Source organism: Vombatus ursinus, unplaced genomic scaffold (assembly GCF_900497805.2).
Source record: "Vombatus ursinus unplaced genomic scaffold, bare-nosed wombat genome assembly UNPS02014802.1, whole genome shotgun sequence".
Taxonomy (NCBI): Eukaryota; Metazoa; Chordata; class Mammalia; order Diprotodontia; family Vombatidae; genus Vombatus; species Vombatus ursinus.
In genome coordinates, this window is record NW_020954580.1 from 17,247,865 (window position 1) to 17,269,791 (window position 21,927).

Sequence of the window (21,927 nt, forward strand, 5' to 3'; positions counted from 1 at the left end):
TAGAGGGGAAAGAGGGAGGAAGAGAATTTGGAACTAAAAATTTTTTTAAATGAGTGTTCAAAATTGTTTCTACATGTAATTGGGGAGAAATAAATTCAAAAAAAGAACTGTGTGTTTTTAGCTGTTGGAGTGCTACTTATCCTACAAAGTGTCAACATCTGATAGATGAATCCACCAAGAAAGCCAAAGACTGAAAACTCACTACAATAATTGCATGAAACTAAGGCCAGTTGATTATACTCTAAAATATCTTTTGAATAAATTTGATTTTAGATGCACACAAATGTGCAAAGACTTCACAGCTCATCCTCAACCAGAGGTACTTTGTTCTCATTCCCAGTGAGTTAGGATAACTAATATAAGATAGATATAGCTGGGTTGTGTCCTGGTTTTCATGTGTCATGGAAAGATATCTTAGCTAGAATCTAGTCCCTCCCTCTTTCCTCCAAAGGAGATTGATTTCTTCCTTTGTGAAGAGTAGGAGGAGGGACCTTCATTATCTTCAAGAGGAGTATTTAGTGAGTGATGGGTATGTAGATTTTATGAAAAGGAATCATATGAAATAAGTCCAAGAAAGTAGGGTGGGCTCACATTGTGGAGGGCCTTACATGCATTTTATCCTAGAGGCAACAGAGAGTCACCGAAAATTTTGGGAAATTGAAATGGTTAGAGCTATGTTTTAGAAAGGCTTTGGTGGGCAGCAATGTAGAGGCTGGATTGGAAAGAGAAGAGACTCTTCAATGGGGGAAGTCAATTAAGAAGTTATTACAATAGTCCATGCAAGAAGTGATGAGGTCCTGAACCAGGGTCTCATAAACATAGTAAATGTATAATAAAATTATTTCATTTTTCAAATATATCACTTTTGTTAATCCAATGAATCCAGATAGTTTAAAATGGTTCATTCCTCACATGAAATACCCTGCTAATTTGGGGAGCCTCTCATCTTCCTGGCTAGTTTGCTCTCACCCAGATGGAACCTGGGAACACCAATGCATGGAATTCCCCCAAAGAGTAGCCATCACCTCCCCTTATAAGCACCTAGGCTCATAAAACCTCAAATACAAAATCAGATTTATTTACACAGTAGCGTACACATAAAGTACCTGAGCTGATAGGAAATCAGGGGAGCCTCTTTCTCACTTTCGGTGCCTCTTCCCTTCTTTCCTTATTGAAGAACCATCAGGGTCTGTGATTCCCAGAACTGCCAATATGTCACTCTATTAGAGGGGCAAGGTCAGGATTTCTGCAGACATGGATAAGCCTTCAGATTTCTGCTGTGTATCGTCCTCAGTTTTGTTTTATGCTGATGGGTTCTCCTTCCGCAGACACTCTACAGAAAGTGTTCTATTAGGATCATAGTATTATAGGTCTTTCACAACTGTTTCATACTACTGGACAGAGTAACTCCAGGGTCATTTTGCTACCCCTATACTCTTACCCCAATTCCCACACACTTTTCTAGAAACAAAGGGCCTCTTTGGGTGTTAGGATAACTGTCTTCTACTCACGCTGTTCCACTAAGTTTCCACTTTCCATTTCTTTTAGGAGGTCCCTGGGAAAGGTAAGGCTCACCAAATGGGAAAATTGCATTTGTATGATTCTCCATTAAGATAAGAAAGAGAGGGTATCAAAAATGGGAAAGAAGCTTTTTTGCTTGATTTTCTATGGACTCGGGCACAAGTTAGGAACTTTTCCCCAGTTCTCAGCCTGGGTGCTGCTCAGCATATCCCATTATGTATTGGCATTCAAAGAATCTTCTCACCTCCATATTTTTCTTTTCTATTCCCTAACTTCTTCCAAGAAAGCTGGGGCAGGCTAGGCAGCTTAACTTATGGCTACTTTGTGAAAGCCTTAGAAGGCAGAACTCACCAAGTCTATGACACAGAAGCTAGTCGAGAGGGTGGAGGGAGAAGAAACAACCCCTCACTACCTATTTTTTTGAGAGGCAATCAGGGTTAAGTGACTTGCCCAGGGTCACATAGCTAGTAAGCATCTGAGGTCAAATTGGAACTCAGGTCCTCCTGGGCCAGTACTCTATCCACTGTACCACCTAGCTGCCTCTTCACTGCCTCTTATTAACTTCTCATTCATAGCCTTATGTGGAGGACTGATTGTTCTTTAACATGGCCAAATTATCTTGGTTATTACAAGACTCATTCCCATAAAAGAAATTCAGTTCAGATGTAAGATATACAATGAGGAATATCATCCCACTATTTTATTCTCATAGGTACCCTTCAAAGAAGGATGGCCTATTTCACATTTTAAATGAAGTTTTTATTCCTTCCTTGTGAACCAAGGAACATTTCTTCCATCATCAGTCATCATAACACACACACACACACACATACAATTCATACTGTTTTCCACATTTTCTGCTGCTCCCCAGCATATAGCATTCAAATTTTAGAACTCTATCCAATGGTCCGTAAGGCCCTTTTGCCACTGTTTAATGCTTCCCTGATGAGAATCTTTCTCCTTTTTTAGTTCCCTGAAAAAGAATAAAAGCAGATTTAACCATAGTTCTAAAATCAGTCTGAAAATACATTCTGAAAAGATCAGGTAACATAGGGCTATTAGGGAAATTTGATGGCTTCACTGTAATGGAGGTCGATATTGTGACTGTCTGAGGGAGAGGAATTTCATGTTCTCATTGCCTACCTTTTTAACTTCATCACCATGAATACCAATTCAGGTTTTATTTTTTTCAATTGTGTCTATTCAATCAACAATATTACCGTCTCTTCTTTTATTTATTTTCTTTTCAACAAATGGAAAAGATATTCTTTGTATTTCCCCAAAGCTCGTAATGCAGTATTTTGAGAAAGCAGCAGAGTATATTAGACAGTGTTGTACTTGGGGAAGAACTAGGTTTAAATCTTACTTCAGATTTGCTGTGTAACCTTAAGCAAGTCTCTTAGTGGCCCAGGGGTGGGGAACCACTAGGCTGCATGTTCCACACCCCTGTTAGCCTCTCTGAACCTGTTTTTTTAATTGCAAAATAAGAACAATAATAGCACCTATCTTACAGGATTGTTGTGAGGATCAAATGGGATGATGCATATTAAGGATTTTCCAAACCTTGAAGTGCTATGTTATGTGAGCTATTATTACTTTGCAGGTGCCCAGTAAATATTTGGTGCCTGACTGAATGAATTCAATCTAACAAATCTTTTACTAAGCATGTTCTATGCACCAGGTGCTGTGCTAGCTAATGGATATACAAGGACAAATGAAGCAATACCTGGTCTTAGGGAACTTTATGTTTTATTGGATGAATGGAAGGTGTGTTTTTAAATAGACAGTCTTAGAGGGCAGCTAGGTGGAACAGTGGATAAAGGGAGTCAGGGACACTCCTCTTCCTGACTTCAAATCTGGCCTCAGATACTTACTAGCTGTGTGACCCTGGGTAAATCACTTAACCTCGTTTGCTTCAGTTTCCTCGTCTGCAAAATGAGCTAGAGAAGGAAATGGCAAACCACTCCAGTATTTCTGCCAAGAAAATCCCAAATGGGGTCAATAAAGAGTCAGACATGACTGAAAATGACTAAACAACTACAGAGGAGATTCCATTTAGCATTCAACAATCATTCAATCAATGTTCAAAACTTACTAAGCATTTATTCTGTCCAAAGCATAATGCTAGGGACTGAAGGAGATACAAAGCTAAATAAGATGTGATCTTTTGTTTAAGGAATTTACAACCAAATAATGGAAATATTGCCACTTCACAGACTAACATAATGCAAAATAGGTGGTATAAGAGAGGTTAAACAAAGTGAGGCCTGTTCTGAGGCAGGAAAGACTGAGAAGATCAAGGCAGGCTTCATAGAGGAGATGCATTTTACCTGAGTCTTGAAGTGCTAGGCCCTACAGTAAGTGCTTTACAAATATACTCTTATTTGATCCTCACAACAACCCTGGGAAGTAGGTACTATAATAACCCATTTTACAGATGAGAAAACTGAGACAGGTCAAATGACTTGCTCAAGGTCACACAGTTAGTGTCTGAGGTCAGATTTGAACTCAGGTCTCCCTGATTCCAGGTCCAAAGCTCTATCCACTGCTCCTCCTGATTTCTAGTAAATGGGAATGATTTAAATAGGTGGAGATGAATGGAACAGCATTCAAGGTTTAAAGAACAGTGTGAGTAAAGACATGGAGGCAGGAAAACAAGAGAGATATATCATAGATGTAGACATGAAAGGAAACTCAGAAGTCAAGCCTTGAGAGCAACGTCACTTTCTTAAGGATGGCAAGTAGTTCAGTTTGGTTGGAATGTATAACATATATGAAGATGTATAGCATGAGATAAAACAGAAAAGGCAGGTTGGAGCCAGATTGATAAGGGTTTTATTTAGTCAGCAATGAGGAATTCTTCAAGGTTTCTAAAAAGCTCAGTGACATAATGAAAACTGTGAATCAGGAAGATTAATCTGCAGATAGCACATACAGTGCAATGGATAAGGAAGAGACAGAAGGGGGAAATCCTGGCCAAGTTCCTCCATTCACTTATGTGGCAAGGCAAAAAAGGAACAGAGAAGGACAGCCAAGGTTAGGCATATGAGTTTTAGTTTTCATATACCCTTACCAAGATTTTTTTTTAAAAAGCTGATACTTTTGTTTTCAACCACAATTTTGAAATATTTAAAATTTTGGAGAAGTATATAATTAGAAGTGATCAGCCATGTCCAACAATGACACTTCTTTTTCTTTTCATGATCCTTTAGAAGTCTTTAAATTTAATCTAGTTGTGATGGCATACTATTGTGCTACAAGAAATGATGAGCCGGATGCTCTCAGAAAAACCTGGAAAGACTTACATGCACTGATGCAAAGTGAAATGAGCAAAAGCAGGAGAACATTGTACACAGTAACAGCAATATGGTAAAATGATCAACTGTGAATGGCTTAGCTATTCTCAGCAATACAATGATCTAAGACAATTCTGAAGGATTTATGATGAAAAATGTTATCCATCTCCAGAGAAAGAACTGATGGAGTCTGAATACAGATTGAGGCATACCTTTTTTTTTTTTACTTTCTTTATTTTTCTTGGGGTTTTTTTTGGTCTATGTTTTCTTTTATAACATGACTAATATGGAAATATGTTTTGCATGACTACACATGTATAATCTAAATCAAATTGCTTGCTAGTCAATGGTGAGGTGGGGGGGTCCACAGGGAGGGAGATGATTTGGAACTCAAAATTTTAAAAACAAATGTTAAAAATTTTTTACATGTAATTGGGGAAAAATAAAATAGTAAATTTAAAAAATAAATTTAATCTAGGACTAGGACCAACAGTATTAGGCTAGCAGGGGCCTTCCTTAATTACCCCTTCACTTACAGGACTTTCTCTGGTCTTATTTATCAACTTCCAGTAAGAATAGAAGTCAGAGACAGGTAGTGACAATGATCCATTTATCATTATTATTAACCAGAATGAGAGAGACAGAGACAGAGACAGAGACAGACAGATAGATAGACAGACAAGCAGGCAGAGATACAGAGGGACAGAGGGACAGAGGCAAACACAGAGACCGAGAGAGTGCTAAGTCTCGAAGAGACCAGGGAAAGCCTTCTGTGGGATGTGGCACCTGAGCTGTGCTTTGAAAGATCCAAGGGATTCCATGAAGTAGAGGTGAAGATAGAGCGTATTCCTTTGCCCTCTAAATGTACCATGTCTTCTGCCTCTATGCTTTTGTTTGTTACTCCCTATACTTAATAAATGCTTGTTGATTGATTAGTTGATGATTCTCTCACTCAGCCAGTGCAGAGCTACTTTTCCTCACCCCATTAGCATTTATAGAGGTTATTAAGACTATATGTTTAGTAACAACAATTGGGGATGAATTTTTCATGATAGAATTGTTCCTTTTTATAAGGCAATCCCCAGTCACGATAAATAAACTTTGGATAGACAGTCACATAATGAAATTATTTTAAGTTTTCATTGAGATTATATGTGTCTGGTTTTTAATTTTGAATGGCAAAGTAAGTTTATGTGAGGTACAACTGTTTGTTTTATGGAAAACATTGAAACTGATTTATATACATATAAATCTGTTATTGGAGTAGGGTAGCAGAAGGTATTCAATCTCATTTAGTTTTATTCATACTTATGGCAACCTAGCCATATTATTGGTTTGTGTTAATATTAATAACTCACCCGACCTTGGACTTCTTCATTCTAAGTGGCTAAGAGAGCTGAGTCAGACAGGAGTGGTGTTTCTTAGAGGTGTCCCTGCAAATTACTAAAATAATAAAACTCTTTCAGCCAGAAATCTCTTCGTCATGTCATTACACACTCTTGCCACTAAGGGATGCTCTTTCCAACGAGAAATTCCCAGGGAACCAAAGGGCAAAGACACAGCGGAAATATACAAGGAACGGGGATAAACTCACCTCCAACTTAAAAGGAAAGCAAAAGACAAAGATGTTAGAGCATTCTGAATACCCGAGTCTCCATAAGCAGCTGGGGTCCGCACCAAGTTTTTTTGAAGGTCAGTTTGCAATATGGTAACTTCTGGCTTTACTGTCAGTTTCTCTAAAGGCAGCCTCTGAAAATAAAGAGGGAAAGAAGGTTTTTTTAAAGACCCATTAGTGTGCCCCCTCCCCCACAGTCCCATTAGTGGGCCTTATTAAACCAACACACACAAAGAGCAAAGATGTCCTAGTTAATGGAGAGCCTTCGATAATTACTCTGCTCTGGCCGCTTCTTTTCGAGTCTGAATGGCCTTTGAATAATGTTTCTCTTGCTGTGGTCGCAGACAATGCCCTCGCAGACTGCTTTAAGCGGTGCCAATCGCATTAGCAGAAGAATAGCAAGGCTCTGTGTGTATGTGTGTGTTTTGGGTGAGGATGGTGGCTGCCAGTGGGAACTAGATTTCAGTCCTATCTCCTTCTTTGGTTCCCCTCTCTTGCTACACAAATTGCTCCCCCGAATCAAAAGTAACTATTTCCCTTGAAGGAAATACTTGGATGAAAATGTGTTCTTTGTAGAAAGGGTCTCACTGTTCAATAAGGGTCTGACTTGAGAAAGATATTTCTCCTTTTCAAATGGCATTTATTAAGGATCTAACTGCAAAAGATTCTGTGTGCAGTATGGTACATAGAGAACCTGACCAAGAGCCTCATTAACTGGGGAGAAATCTCCTCAATTGCTACAAAAGGAATTTAAACACACTTTCCCTACCACAACCACTAGCATGCTTGCTGTCTAGGGACAACACTTATCAGAACAAACAGAAAGAATACACAAAACGGAGCAAATTGTCAGCTTCTCAAAGAAGAAAATTATAAATGGCTCAAGAAAGGCAAAAGAATAACGAAGCAAAGAAAGTGCTGAAACGGGGAAATACAGCAATCCTTTGGGTGTTTTTCTCAAGGCTTCTCAATCCAAATGCTAACAATGCTTTTTTCTCATTCTTAACATGCAAGGGTATATTTAAAGATGACTCACCCCACATATCCATTCTGTGGTCAAGCCCTGTTGTTTCTATCTTTACAACATTTTTTTTTACATATCCCCTTTTCTCTTCTGATACTTCTGCCACCCTAGTGCAGGCTCTCATGCCTAGATAATTGCAATAGCCTTCTGGTTGGTCTCTCCATCTAAAGTCTATCCTCCCTATAGTCCACTCAGTTGCCAAAGTGATCTTTCTAAAGGACAGGTCATTGTCCATGTCACTCTTCTACTTAGTAAACCTCAGTGGTTCCCTATTAACTCTAAAACCAAATATAAAATCTTCTATTTGGTTTTCAAAGCCTTTCACAACTTGGCTTCTTAGTATTTTTTTGTTTTTCCTTAACTTCCATACTATACAGTTATGTTATACACTCTCTGATCCATCTATACTGGCCTACTTGCGGTTCCCTACACATGACCCTCCATCCCTGGATTTCATGCCTTTGCACTGGCTGCTCCCCATGCCTGGAAGCCTCCTGTCTTTCCTAGCTTCCTTTAAAAGTTAGCTCAAATCCTACAGTCTGCAAAAGAACTCCCTTCCCTTCCCAGTGCCTTCCTGTGATATGATCTCTAATTTACCCTTTCTACCTATAACCTGTGTGAACATAGCTATTTGTGGTTTTTCTCTTTCATTGGAATAAGGGTAGAGACAACTTTATCCTTTCTTTGTATCCTTAGCATTTAGCACAGTGCCTGAATGCAGCAAGAGCTTAATAAAGGCTGACACAAATTGACTTGATTCCCCAAACAACTTACGTAACAAAAATCATAGCAAGGCTAAGATCACTTCTCTCCATTTATTTGTTAAAGATTAAATTTTTCAGCAAAGATGTTAAAAAAATAGACTTTAAGGCGGGTGACAATCAGCAGTGGCAGCAGTGGAACTCTCAGCCCACAGATGGTAAGGGGGTCAGACAACTGGTCAGAAGGAGATTATATAACTATACGTACACAGAAGTATACATAAAACAAAATCCTCAGAATGAAAAAAGAGAAGAAAATGTAACATATCTCTTTGGGGAAACAACTGGCCTGGAAAATAGATTGAGGAGAGATAATTTTTAAATTATTGGACTACCTGAAAACCATGATCAAAAAAAAGCCTAGACATCTTCTTTCAAGAAATTATCAAGGAAAACTTCCTTGATATTCTAAAACCAGAGGGAAAGATAGAAATTGAAAAACTCTACCAGGAAAACTAGGTGACACAGTGGATAGACCTCTGGCCTTGGAATCAGAAGGACTTGAGTTCAAATCTGGGCTCAGACACTTGACACTTACTAGCTGTGTGACCCTGGGCAAGTCACTTAACCCAAATTGCCTCACAAAAAAAAAAAGAAAGAATCTACCAAACCTCCTGAAAGAGATCCCAAAATGAAAACTCCCAGGAATATTATATACAAATTCCAGAGCTTCCAAGTCAAGGAAAAACTATTGAAGGCAGTGAGAAACAATTCAAATATCATGGAGCCACAGTCAGGATGACACAAGGTTTAGCGGCTTCTACATTAAAGGATTGGAGGGCCTGGAATATGATATTCTGGAGGACAAAGATGCTAGAAGTACAAACAGGAATCATCTACCCAGAAAAATAAATGGATATTACATGAAACAGAAGACTTTCAATTCTTGCTGAAATGACAAGAGCTGAACAGAAAATTTGACTTTCAAATACAAGACCCAAAAGAAGCATAAAAAGGTAAATAGGAAAGAGAAATCATGAGGAATTCAATAAGGTTAAACTGTTTACATTCCTACATAGGAAGATGATACTTTTAACTCCTAAGAACTTTATCATTATTAGGGTAGTTAGAAGGAGTATACATAGACAGAAGGCATGAGTGTGAGTTGAATATGATAGGATGGTTATCTAAAAAAGCAAAATTAGGGAGTGAGAAAAAGGAATGCACTGGAAGGGGAAAAGGAGAGTAGAATGGGGTAAATAACCTCACATAAAAGAGGCACAAAAGAGCTTTTACAGAGAAGGAGAAGATGGGAGAGGTAGGGGGCACATGAACCTTACTTTCCTTAGAAAAAGGTTCTGAGGAAATAACAAATATGCTTAGTTGGGTATAGAACTCTATCTTACCCTACAGGAAAATAGGAGGAGAAAGGGATCAAAGAAGGTGGGGAGAGACTAATAAAAGGGAGGGCAGACTGGGGGAGCTGGTAGTCAGAAGCAAAACACCTTTGAGGATGGACAGGGTGAAAGGAGAGAGAGTAGGATATGCAGGAGGGGAAGGAATAGGATGCAGAGAAATACAGTAAGTTATCATAATTGTGAAAAAAATTTACAGTTTACCCAATTGACCCAATTTACCCAATTGATAAATGGTCAAAGGTTATGAAAAGGCAGTTTTCAGATAAAGTGATCAAAGTCATCTATAGTTATATGAAAAAATGCTCAAAATCACTATTGATTAGAGAAATCTAAATTGGAATAACTCTGAGATACCACCCCACACCTATCAGATTCGCTAATATGATAGAAAAGGAAAATGACAAATGTTGGAAGGGATGTGGGAAAATTGGTAGAGTAATACAGGTAGAGTTGGGAACTGATTCAATCATTCTGGAGAACAATTTGGAACTATGTTCAATTGTCTATAAAACCACGCATACTCTTTGACTCAGCAATATCACTATTAGGTTTGTATCCCAAAGAGATTAAAAAAAAAAAGAAAAGGGATCTATATGTACAAAAATATTTATAGTAACTCTTTTTGTGGTGGCAAAGAATTGGAAATTGAGGGGATGCCCATCAACTGGGGAATAGCTGAACAAGTTATTGCATATGAATGTAATAGAATACTATTGTGCTATAAGAAATGATGAACAGAATACTCTGAGGAAAACCTGGAAAGATTTACATCAACTGATGCAAAGTGAAATGAGCAGCACCAGGAGAACACTGTACACAGTAACAGCAGTATTGTACCATGATCAACTGTGAAAGACTTAACTATTCTTAGCAGTACAATGATCTAAGAAAGGGGTGGGGAACCTGCAGCCTCAAGGCTACAAGCCCTCTGGGTCCTCAAGGGCAACCCTTTGATTAAGTCCAAACTTCACAAAACAAATCTCCCTAATAAAAGGATTTGTTCTGTAAAACTTGGACTCAGTCAAAAGGCTGCACTCAAGGAAGGAGAAAGCCACATGTGGCCTCCAGACCACAGGTTCCCCACCTCTGGTCTAAGATAATTCCAAAAGACTTATGATGTTAAATGCCATTCGTCTCCAGAGAAAAAAACGAATGGATCCTGAATGTAGACTGAAGCATACTTTCTTAAACTTTCTCTTTCTTGTTTGCTTGTTTGATTGGTGTTTATTTTCTTTCATAACATGGCTAATATAGAAATATACTTTGCATGACTGCACATGTATAAAATATCAAATTGCTTGCCTTTTCAATGAAGGAGGAAGGAAAGGAGGGAGGGAGAGAATTTGGAACTCAAAATTTTATAAAACTGATGTTAAAAATTGTTTTTACATATAATTGGGGGAAAATATTAAATAAAATGGAAAAGAAAAAAATGAGCTTTACATATCTTAAATCCTATGGAGCCTTGGAATGAAATTCTGGGCACACCATTAGACATTGCAATAGGTGTGAGACCTCTCCCAGATGCACAAGGGCATTATAAGTATAGTCATTTATGAGTCAACTCTTTAAGCATACTGGTACACATGAGAAAAACAGAAGCCTTCCCTCTGAGATTATCTTCTCTTTAACATACATATTTTACATATGTATAGACATATATATATATGTACATACATATCTTCTACATATAATTATTTTCATGTCATCTCTCTCATCAGAATGTGAGCTCTTTGAAGGCAGGAACCATATTTTTTGCCTTTTATTGTATTCCAAGCCCTTAGCACGTTGACTGGCACATGGTTAAGTGCTTAATAAATGATTGTCAATTGAATGTTTGACTCAAACCATCCAAATATATGCAACTGCAGTGAAGTGTGGCTAAGTGTAAATCAGTCTCCACTGGTTGGAGGATTCCTTGGGGAGATTTCTATAGAGAACAATCAATACTGCAGCAAACAAAAAGAATCAGCATTGGTGCAGTTTTCAAAAGCCTTCTCGATGATGACAATCACAGGTATGGAAGATAATGTCCTTGAGAAAGCTATGAGACTGGTTCCATCCTATTCTCCTTTCCTTTAGCTTTGATCTCACTTTCAATGTAATGATTGAGAATACTGTATACTTTTATGCTTCTCTTACTCTGTAAAATTTAATTTCATCATCCAATGCTATTTATTTTCATAATCATGAACTTACAATTATCAGAAAGATTTCAGTCTCCTGCAAATGTACCATTAATAGCCTGTCTGTTAGGTAATAACTTCCATTTAGGGACCTAATAATTAAAATGTGTGAAGTAGAGAACTGTGCTACAGAGAGAGGAACACAATGTATTTTATCCTGTGTGATAACAGCAATTTTTATTTCAGTGAAAGGACCCAATGCTAGAGTATATAAAAGTTCAGAGAGAGGAATAATCTTGGGGAGGGGGGAAGAAAAATGAAAAGGATTTTAGAATGCTGAGTGAAACAATCTAGTGTTCAAGGATAGGGTTGGATTCGGGTATTAGAGGAAATAAAATTGGATTCAAAAATCTGAAAACTTTTAGAACTTTGAATCTTGAGGTGGCCTTTAAATTGCCTAGCCCAATGCTCTAAACATGTTTATGAAAATCAATAGAATTCTAGAATATCAGTTCTGTGGTTCAAATGATCAACTCTTTCATTTTGATAATCAGTCTATTAGATGCACAGCACTATGTTAAATGTGTCAAGGTACATAAAAGATGCCTTGATTTCTGGGAACTTACAAAATGTTTGTGGAGACATAAAATACAGAATACGATATGAGTATATAATTCAGTGCTAATCGAGAACAGTTTAAAAGATAGAACAAAATGCCTAAAAGAAAGATGAAACCCATGATAAGTAGGAAACTCGCAAGAGAGTCCCTAGCTACCTTTAATGAATTCATCACAAGGTACAAATGAATTACATCTCAGAATACTGAAAGAACTGGCCGATTTGATTGCCTATCCATAGTCAGTGATCTTTGAAAGGAGAATAGGATATATGCTATAGTGAAAGGGAAATATTGTTCTGATTTTCAGCAAAGGAAAAGGAGTGAAGTCTGCAAACATTAGACCAATGAGTTTAACTTCTATTCTTGACAAAATTGCAGTATTTTCTTGTGGAAGACATGGTTAATGAACCTCTAGAAAAGGAAGCAGTGGTCAAAAAGAACGAGTTTGATTTACCAAAAACAAATCATGCCAAACTAATCTCATTTCCTTTCTTGTCAAGGTTACTAGAGTGATAGACCAAGAGAATTCTCTAGCTTCAGTTTTATCAGGTTTTTTTTGGGGGGGGGGGGCTAGGCAATGGGGTTAAGTGACTTGCCCAGGGTCACACAGCTAATAAGTGTTATGTGTCTGAGGCCAGATTGGAACTCAGGTCTTCCTGAATCCAGGGCTGGTGCTCTATCCACTGTGCCATCTAGCCACCCCAGTTTTATCAGATTTTCAGTAAGAATTTGAAAATTTCTCTCACATACTATTGTTGAGTACAGGATAGCTAATTTTAAATAACAGCATTGTTAGGTAGATTTAGAACTGGCAAAATGTCCATAACCCCCAAAGTGGTCATTAATGTATCAGTATCAGCTCTGAAGTCTCCAGTGGAGTGCTCCAGGAATTTGTCCTTGCCTCTGGGTTATTTATATTAAAATCAGTTATTGATTGGATGGAAGAGATAGTTAAAGTTTTAGATGATGGCCAGGAACCAAAAAAATTATGAGGCTTTGTTGATCAAATTTAATAAGAAGAAATTTAAGAAGGACAAATGTCAAGTCATGGAAACATAGATCTAGAGCTGGAAGTAACTTCATATACCACATAGTCTAAGCCCTTCATTTTACAGATAAGGAAACTGAGACCAAGGGAGGCAGGATTTGAAGCCAGATCCTCTAACTCCAGAATTGGTGTCCTTTTTACCACATCATGCTATCTCACACTTGGATTCAATTTTACATGTATATCATGAGGGAGGTTTAGGTAGACAAAAGTTCATCAGGAAATTATATGGAGGTTTTGGTGCACTGCAAGTTTAGTATGAGTCAACGATGCAATGTGGTAGCCAAAAAAGCTTGGCTGGATTAAGAGAATGGAGGTGTCCAGGGCAAAGGAGGTGATAATCCTGTTGTGCCCTGTCCTGATCAAAGCACAATTCAAGAAATATGTTTAATTTTGGGTTCCTCATTTTAGAAAGAAAAATTAAACAGCCTCCAGAGGAAGGTAACCAGGATACTATAGTTTCTTGAGATTATACCATATGAAAATCAATTGAAGGAACTGGGGTTGTTAGGCATAGGGAAGAGAAGACTTTGGGTGACATGGTATCAAAGATTTATAGCTAGAAAGAACATTAGGGAACATCAAGTCCAGCCTCATCCACTACCCCTCATAAAGGAATATAGGAAGGAAAAGGCAGCTCTTAGTTGTTATAATATTTCCATCTTGGTAGTTTTCTTCGTTCTTCTTACACTCTCCATATATCTTTTCATTACCCTTTTGGTCACTGGCAACTTTATTCTTTGGAACAATTGTGGTGTTACATAATTCACAGCTGATATGGCATAACCAGCAACATAATTGGCATAACTATGGGTTTTCATCTTGGCCCCAGAGATAGGGAAGGATCTCCTTCCTTTTGGTAAGGGTTGGAAGACCATGAGTACAGAATATTGCATACACCGTCAGATGCAGTCACTGTCTGAGATGGTTTCACAGACCTGTTTTCCTTTGTTACACTTGGCAGAGTAGGGAGATATAAAGTGCAATATAAGAACAAAGGTATCAGTGAACCTTTTTTTAAGAAGATACTTGTATCAGAAAATCATTTAGCATTATTAAAAGTCCTGTAAAACTTCTTAGATGTAATCCAGCCCAATCTCCTCTATTATGCTTGTCCAAGATTTATGTACTGATGGACCATCTCAATGGGATACCCAACCAATTGCATGTAATAATATAGGCAATACATAATAGTCATTCTTCTCTCAGTGGGAGGCCCAGATGGACACCAATGAAAGTTGGAGAGGACAGAACAGAGACCAATGAAGGTAGGAATGGGAGTATTCAGGGGATGGGGGGAGAATTAATTAAGACCAATAGAATAAGAGGAGACTGTTAGGATAGGTAATCTCTAAGTTCCCTTAAATTTTAAATCTATAATCCTATGTTAAACAGCACAAGGCCAGCCCAGGATCCCTGAGGGCACTCTACTAGAGACCTCCTTTCAAGTGGATTTGGAGACATTCATGACTATTCTTTGAGTTTATCCATTCTAACAGTTCTGTATTATTATCTTTTACCTCACCTTTCTGCAAACTGTCTACCAGAAGAACATGAGAGACTCTTAGATGCTGCACTAAAATCTAAGTAAATGATATTTGTTTACCGTTCCTCTGGTCCAGCAGTCTAGTACCATTGTCAAAAAAGAAAATGAGGGTACACTGACACAAAGTATTCTTTTGTTGTTGAAGCAATCAGATTTAAGTGACTTGCCCAGGGTCACATAGCTAGTAAGTATTTGAGGCTGGGTTTGAGCTCAGGTCCTTCTGACTCCAAGGCTGGTGCTCTATCCACTGTACCATCTAGCTTCCCCAGACATGAACTATTCTTAATGAAGCCATGTTAGCTCTTTGTGGCCACCATTATACTTTTCTAGATGTTCAACAAAAAAGTCTAAAAGTTTGCAAAAAAAATTTTTTTTAATCTTACTAGCCTATACTTTGCAGGGTCCACCCTCTTTTCTTTTCTGAATACTGGGACATTTGCCAAGAATTAAAGACAAACTCACTGGTCTATATTGTGCAGATTCCATTCTTTTCACTTAAAAAAAAATTGGGATGTTTCCCTTCTTATCTCTCCCTCATTTCCTTCAAGATTCAGTCCAAGCCCTACCTTTTACATGAGACCTTTCCTGCTCTCCAGAACTTCTAGCCAAAAGCCTTTCACGCCCAGGTTAGCCAGTGTCTATTTTTGTGCATGTATGCGCACACAGACACATATACATACTACACATGTTCATGCATGTATGTTTCTGCACACATGTGTCTCCTCCATTGAAATATTAGGTCTTTGAGAGCAGGGACTGAATCACTTTGTTCCTTACATATGTAGCACCTAGGTGACACAGTGGATAAAGTGCCAACCCTGGACTCAGGAAGACCTGAGTTCAAATCCAGCCTCAGATACTTACTAGTTGTGTGACTCTGGGCAAGTCACTTAACCCTGTTTGCCTCATCTATAAAATGAACTGGAGAAGGAAATGGCAAACTACTCCAGTATCTTTGCCAAGAAAACTCTAAATAGGGTCAGGAAGAGTCAGACACAATTGAAAAATAAGTTATCTGACCCATGCTAAGTGTCTAACAATTGTTTATTATGACTGATTGACTCATTGAATGATCTGAATGAAGTTTTTCAATTTGAATGGGGAGAGTCAAAACCTAGATAACAGTCAGGACCCAGAAAGTTAAAGACCAGAATAATGGACTTAATCTAATAAGTTGGAAGTGAACAGGAATGGATGTAAAGTTCTACCTTTGCGTTAAAAAAATCCACTTCACAAAGAGAAAATGGGGAAGACATGACTAGACTATCACTCGTATGAAAAATGAGACAGCAAAGTGTAATGAAAAGAACACTGGGTTTACAGTCAGAGGACCTGGGTTTGAAACTTGGCTCTGCAACTTGCTACTGGTATGACCGTAAGACAAGTCACTTAGTTTTAATGGAGTGCAGAAAATCTAGGGCTATCCTTTGTTGTTGTTGTTGCATCCTGTCCAACTCTTCATGACCCCATTTGGGGGTTTCTTGGCAAAGATATTGGAGTGGTTTACCATTTTTTACTCTAGCTCATTTTACTGATGACGAAACTGAGGCAAACAGAGTTAGGTGACTTTCCCAGGGTCACATAGCTAATAAGTGTCTGAGACTGGATTTAAACTCAGTTCTTTCTAACTCCAGGCTCTATACACTCTATACACTGTACCATCTAGTTGTCCCTGCCCCAGGGCTATCTTAGGCTCCCTTAAAAGCTACCACAATAGCAAGCAGGATATGGAGGAAATTCTAGGTCGAGTATGGTTTGAATTGTGTGACTTTTGAGATCCATTTCAACTCTGAGAGTCTGTGAAGCATTGGTACAACCATGAGTATAGCAGAAGCACAATCTGGACTTGTAAATTCTATTAATTCATCATAGTAATCATGGTGTACAAAATAGACCTCACCGCATATATAGAGTATCCTTGGAGTTTTCAGTTTGAGTAGATTAAAACTGAGCTACTAGTAGCTAACTAGGCTTTTTAGCAGCGTTAAACTACGCTAAGACTTTTCTTATGGACCCTGTGCCTCTCTCGTTTTTAATGCAGCAAGGATGACATTAGCTTTTTTGAATGCTATGATATACTACTGACTCATACTGAATTTGTACTACTCTAAAACTTTTATGGCATAGATTAAAAATACATCAAGATCCAAAAGGCTCATTTTACAAATGAGGAAAATGAGCAGCTAAGTGACTCACCCAAGATCATATAATCTTTAGTAACTTAAAACTTAATTAAGATTTTTCAGTCACCATGTATATGAATAAATACCTTTGAAACCCTCACGAACTATTCTTACAATCTTTAGGAAAATCCCCTTGGTTACTACTTAGATGGTGCTGTGGATAGAGTGCTAGGCCTAGAGTCAGGAAGACCTGAGTTTAAATCCAGCCTCAGATACCTATTAGCTGTAAGACCTTGTGAAAGTCACTTAACCTCTGTTTGCCTCAGTTTCCTCATCTGTAAAATAGGGATAATAATAGCATCTACCTCCAAGGGTTGTCATGAGGATCAAATGAGATAATAATTGCAAAGAATTTAGCAACGTGTCTGACAAATAATAATATTTCTTCATCATCATCATCACCATCATTATTATTACTCAGCTTATAGCAAGGATTGGCAACATACATCATGCAAGCCAGACATGGCACAGAGGCCTATTTTAGTAGCAGGCAGGTCAATCTCCACTACCGAGTACTTCTCCCTGCCACTAATGAGATCCAATGTACAAATACCATTCCTTTTTTTTTTTTGCTAGGCAATGGGGTTAGGTGACTTGCCTAGAGTCACACACAGCTGGGGAGCCTTATATGTCTGAGGCTGGATTTGAACTCAGGTCCTCCTGACTCCAAGGCCAAAGCTCTAGCCACTGTACCACCTAGTTGTCCCCCTCATTCTTTTTTTCAAGAGTATCAATGTGCACCCAAGATTTCATCCATCATGCCCCCCTCCCTGCCACTAGTGAGAGCCACTGTACAATCTGATCCTACTTTTCTTTTCTTTTCTTTCTTTCTTTTTTTTGGGGGTGAGGCAATCAGGGTTAAGTGACTTGCCCAGGGTCACACAGCTAGTAAGTGTCAAGTGTCTGAGGCCAGATTTGAACTCTGGTCCTCCTGACTGCAAGGCCTGTGCTCTATCCACTGTACTACCTAGCTGCCCTCTGATCCTACTTTTCAAGAGTATCACTGTGCACCCAAAATTTCATCCACTGTCCTGGGAATCAGCACATCTTCAACTCTGTATTTGAAGACTCAACATCTTCTTTCCAGTCCTTTCCTGTCTTAAGAATCAATACTTTTCCCCCTCAAGAATCAGTTTATGTTTAGGACATGCCCCAGCTTCTGTAAAATTTTATAATTTTCTACAATGTTAGACAGAAGTAGGAATCTTGGCAGATAATTGTTTGAGGTCTATAGCTTATTTTCATGGTATGAAATATGTCCCGTGTCACCCTCAGAGTCCTGTTTTTCTCTAGATGTCACTTATAACCTCTAAATTTCTCATAGCCCACCTAAGCTTCTGAATTTTGGGGGGAGGCATTGAAACCTATCTTTCTTTTGGAGAATACAGAGCACTTCATACATTGCATTATCACCTAAGAATCTCTAACCTCATTCTCCTTAACCTCTCTGCAGCTGTTGACATTATTGATCACTCTCTCTTCCTTTATATTTTCTCTTTTTCTAGGTTTTCAGGATACTACCCTCTCCTGGTTCTCCTCCTACCTTTCTGACCATTGCTTCTTTGCCTCTTTTGCTGGATTGTTCTCCAGATCATGTCCTCTAACCTTGGTGTCCCTCATGGTTCTGTTTTGGGCCCTCCTCTCTCCTTCCTCTATATTACTTCATTTGGTCAACTCATCAACTCCAATGGATTTAATTGCTATCTCTATGCTGATGATTCTCAAATCTACCTAAATTGCCCCAAACCTTCTGCTGACCTCCAGTTTCTCATCTGCAACTGTCTTTCTGATCAAACTGAATATCCAGTAGACATCTTAAACTCAATGTTTCCAAAACCAAACTCATTATCTTTCCCCCTGAACTCATTAAACTCATTAAATTCATTATCTCCTCTCCTCCCTCCCCACTACCATCTGAGCTTTCCTATTACCACAGAGGGCAACATCATCCTCCCAACTCTTCAGGCTTGCAACCTAGGAATCATCCTGGACCTGTCATTAGCTCTCATCCTCATTATCCAATCTGTGGCCAAGGCCTATCAATTTCGCTTTTGCACCAACTCTCCAATACTCCTCTTCTCTCCTCTGACACTGGCATCAATCTAGGGCAGGCTCTCATCACCTTATTCCTGAACTATTATAATAGCCTACTGATGGGTCTGCCTGCCTCAAGTCCCTCCCTACTACCATCCATCCTCCATTTAGCCACTAAAGTGATTTTTTTTCTAAAACTCAGGATTGACCATGTTATGTCCCTACTCAATAAAACTTAGGGGTTACCTATTGCTTCCAGGATCAAATACAAAATTCGATGCTTGACATTCAAAGACTTTTTTAATATAGCCCCTTCCTACTTTCAGTCTTCTTATGCATTACTTCCCAGACACATACATCATCTTTGATCTAGTGACAGTGACCTCCTAGTTGTTCCATGAACAAGTATGCTATCTCTCCATTCCCAGAACTTTTTCTGACTGTTCCCTATGCCTGGAAAGCTCCCTCCTCTGCTCCTCCTACTGACCTCCCTAGCTTCCTTTAAGTCCCAGCTAAAATTCCTTCTTCTTCTGAAAGCCAGCCTCATCCTCCTTTTTTTTTTTTTTATTACAGGGCCAGTGCTCTATCCACTGTGCCACCTAGCAACCTCTCTCCCTCTCTTTTAAAGAATGTTATTATTTTTCCTCAATTCTATGTAAAACAGTTTTAAGCATTTATTTTTTTTATCATTTTTGAGTTCCAAGTTCCCTTCCTGCCTCTTTCCCTCCCTTCTCCCTCTTTGAGAAGGCAAACACTTTGGTAGAGATTATAAATATACCATCATGCAAAATATATTTCCATATTAGCCATATTGCAAAAGAGAACAGACTGGCAAAAAATAAAGTAAAAAAAAGTATACTTTAATCTGCATTCCAATTCTTTGCCACCACAAAAAGAGCCAGTAGAAATATTTTGTACAAATAGGTCCTTTTCCTTTTCTTAGATCTTTTGGAATATAGGTCTAGTAGTGGTATATAGCTGGGTCAAAGGGTTTTATAACACAGTTTTATAACCTTTTGGGCACAGTTTCAAATTTTTCTCCAGAATGGTTAGATCATTCCACCAACAGTGCATTAGTGTCCTAATTTTCCCACATCTTTTTGAACATTCATCTTCCTTTTCTGTCATATTAGCCAATCTGATAAGTGTGAAGTGGTACCTTAGAGTTGTTTTAATTTGCATTTCTCTAATCAAGAGTGATTTAGAGCATTTTGTCATATGACTATAGATAGCTTTGACTTCTTCATCTGAAAACATTCCTTAAGGAATGACTTATATTCTTAAAAAGTTAACTCAGGGCAGCTAAGTGGTGCAGTGGATAGAGCTCAGGGCCTTGGAGTCAGGAAGACCTGAGTTCAAATGTGACCTGAGACACTTGACACTTACTAGCTGTGTGACTCTGGGCAAGTCACTTAACCCCAACTGCCTCACCAAAAAAAAAAAAAAAAAAAAGAAGAAGAAAAAAAGAAAAAAAAGAAATTTAACTCAATTCTCTACATATTTGAGAAATGAGGTATTTATCAGAGAAGCTTGCTATAAAATTTGTTGCCCAGTTTCCTGCTTTCCTTCTAATCTTGGCTGCATTTGTGTTGTTTGTGCAAAACCTTTTAAATTTGTCTATATTATATTCTGTAATGCTCTCTATCTCTTATTTGGTCATAAATTCTTTCCTCCCCCTAGATCTGAGAGGTAAAATATTCCATGCTCTCCTAATTTGCTTATGATATCACCTTTTATTTCTAAATCACGAATCCATTTTCACCTTATTTTGGTATGCTGTGTGAGATGATGGTCTACCCCATCCCCTCTTAATTCTAGTGCCTTCCCTATGCTAATCATTTCCTATTTATCCCATATATAGCTTGCTTTGCATATATTTGTATGTTTACTTCCATGTTGTCTTAGATTGAAGCTCTTTGAGGGCAGGGACTATCTTTTGTCCTTTTTGCATCCCCAGCACATAGTAGGCACTTAATAAATGTTGTTTGATTATTAGTAAAGTGGACAATGTCCAGAATAGGGCAACCAGGACAATGAATGGCCCTGAGATCATGTTATACGAGGACTGTTTGAAGGAAATGGAAATGATTCAACTGGAGAAGAGAAAAATGAAAGGGGAGGACATGACAACAGGCTCAAAAATTTGACTTAGAGAAAGAAGGATTAGACTTGTTCTATTAGTTCCAGAGGGAAAAAGGAGGAACAATTGTTAGAATTAATGAAGAGTCAAAGTTAAATTTAACATCAAGAAAAACTTCCTAATTATTAGAATTGTTCAAAAATAGAATGAATTGTCTTGGGAGTTAGTGCCTTTTCTCTCATTAGAGAGCTTCAGGTGAAGGCTAGATGAATTATTGTGGGAATGGGTTATAGAGAAGATTCTTATTCACATTTGGGTTGGACTAGAGGGGCTCTAAGCTTTCTTCCAACTGCAAGATCTCTGTCATTGAAAAAGGAAATTTGCTTACCTTCCACATAGCTGTTAGCTATACTTTATTTGCCTTTTGTGATATTCTGGGTTTTTGAAAGGTGACATTTAATTTCTTCCATTTTAATACACTGCTTCCCAGTAATAACCTAAACACAGGGAAGGAAGAGAGGGAAGGTAAGAGGTAGGAGAGGAGGGAGGGAGAGAGAAAGGAGAGAAAAAGAAGGAAGGAAGGAAGGAAGGAAAAAAGAAAGAAAAGAAAGAAAAAGGAAGGAAGGAAGGGAGAGGGAGAGGAAGGAAAATAGGAAGGAAGGAAAGAGGGAAAGAAAGAAAGAAAGAAAGAAAGAAAGAAAGAAAGAAAGAAAGAA

The 21,927-nt window shown here is 38.3% G+C and overlaps 1 long non-coding RNA gene across 5 annotated transcripts in view; it reads right to left on the reverse strand.

Annotated features, from left to right (window-relative positions):
* The window catches only part of LOC114051260, a 41,181-nt gene extending 33,647 nt beyond the window's left edge, over positions 1 to 7,534 (reverse strand). Inside the window, exons 1-5 of one of the 5 annotated variants that reach the window (XR_003570132.1) lie at positions 6,664 to 7,214; positions 6,412 to 6,566; positions 6,176 to 6,260; positions 2,355 to 2,494; positions 1,107 to 1,333 (exon numbers count right to left, since the gene is read on the reverse strand). This is a non-coding gene — a long non-coding RNA (uncharacterized LOC114051260). Of the gene's footprint in view, positions 1 to 1,106; positions 1,334 to 2,354; positions 2,495 to 6,175; positions 6,261 to 6,411; positions 6,567 to 6,663; positions 7,215 to 7,468 lie in introns of those variants that run through there. The other 4 variants (XR_003570134.1, XR_003570130.1, XR_003570131.1 and 1 more) reach the window with 4 other exon arrangements.
* Between the last annotated feature and the right edge of the window lie 14,393 nt (positions 7,535 to 21,927).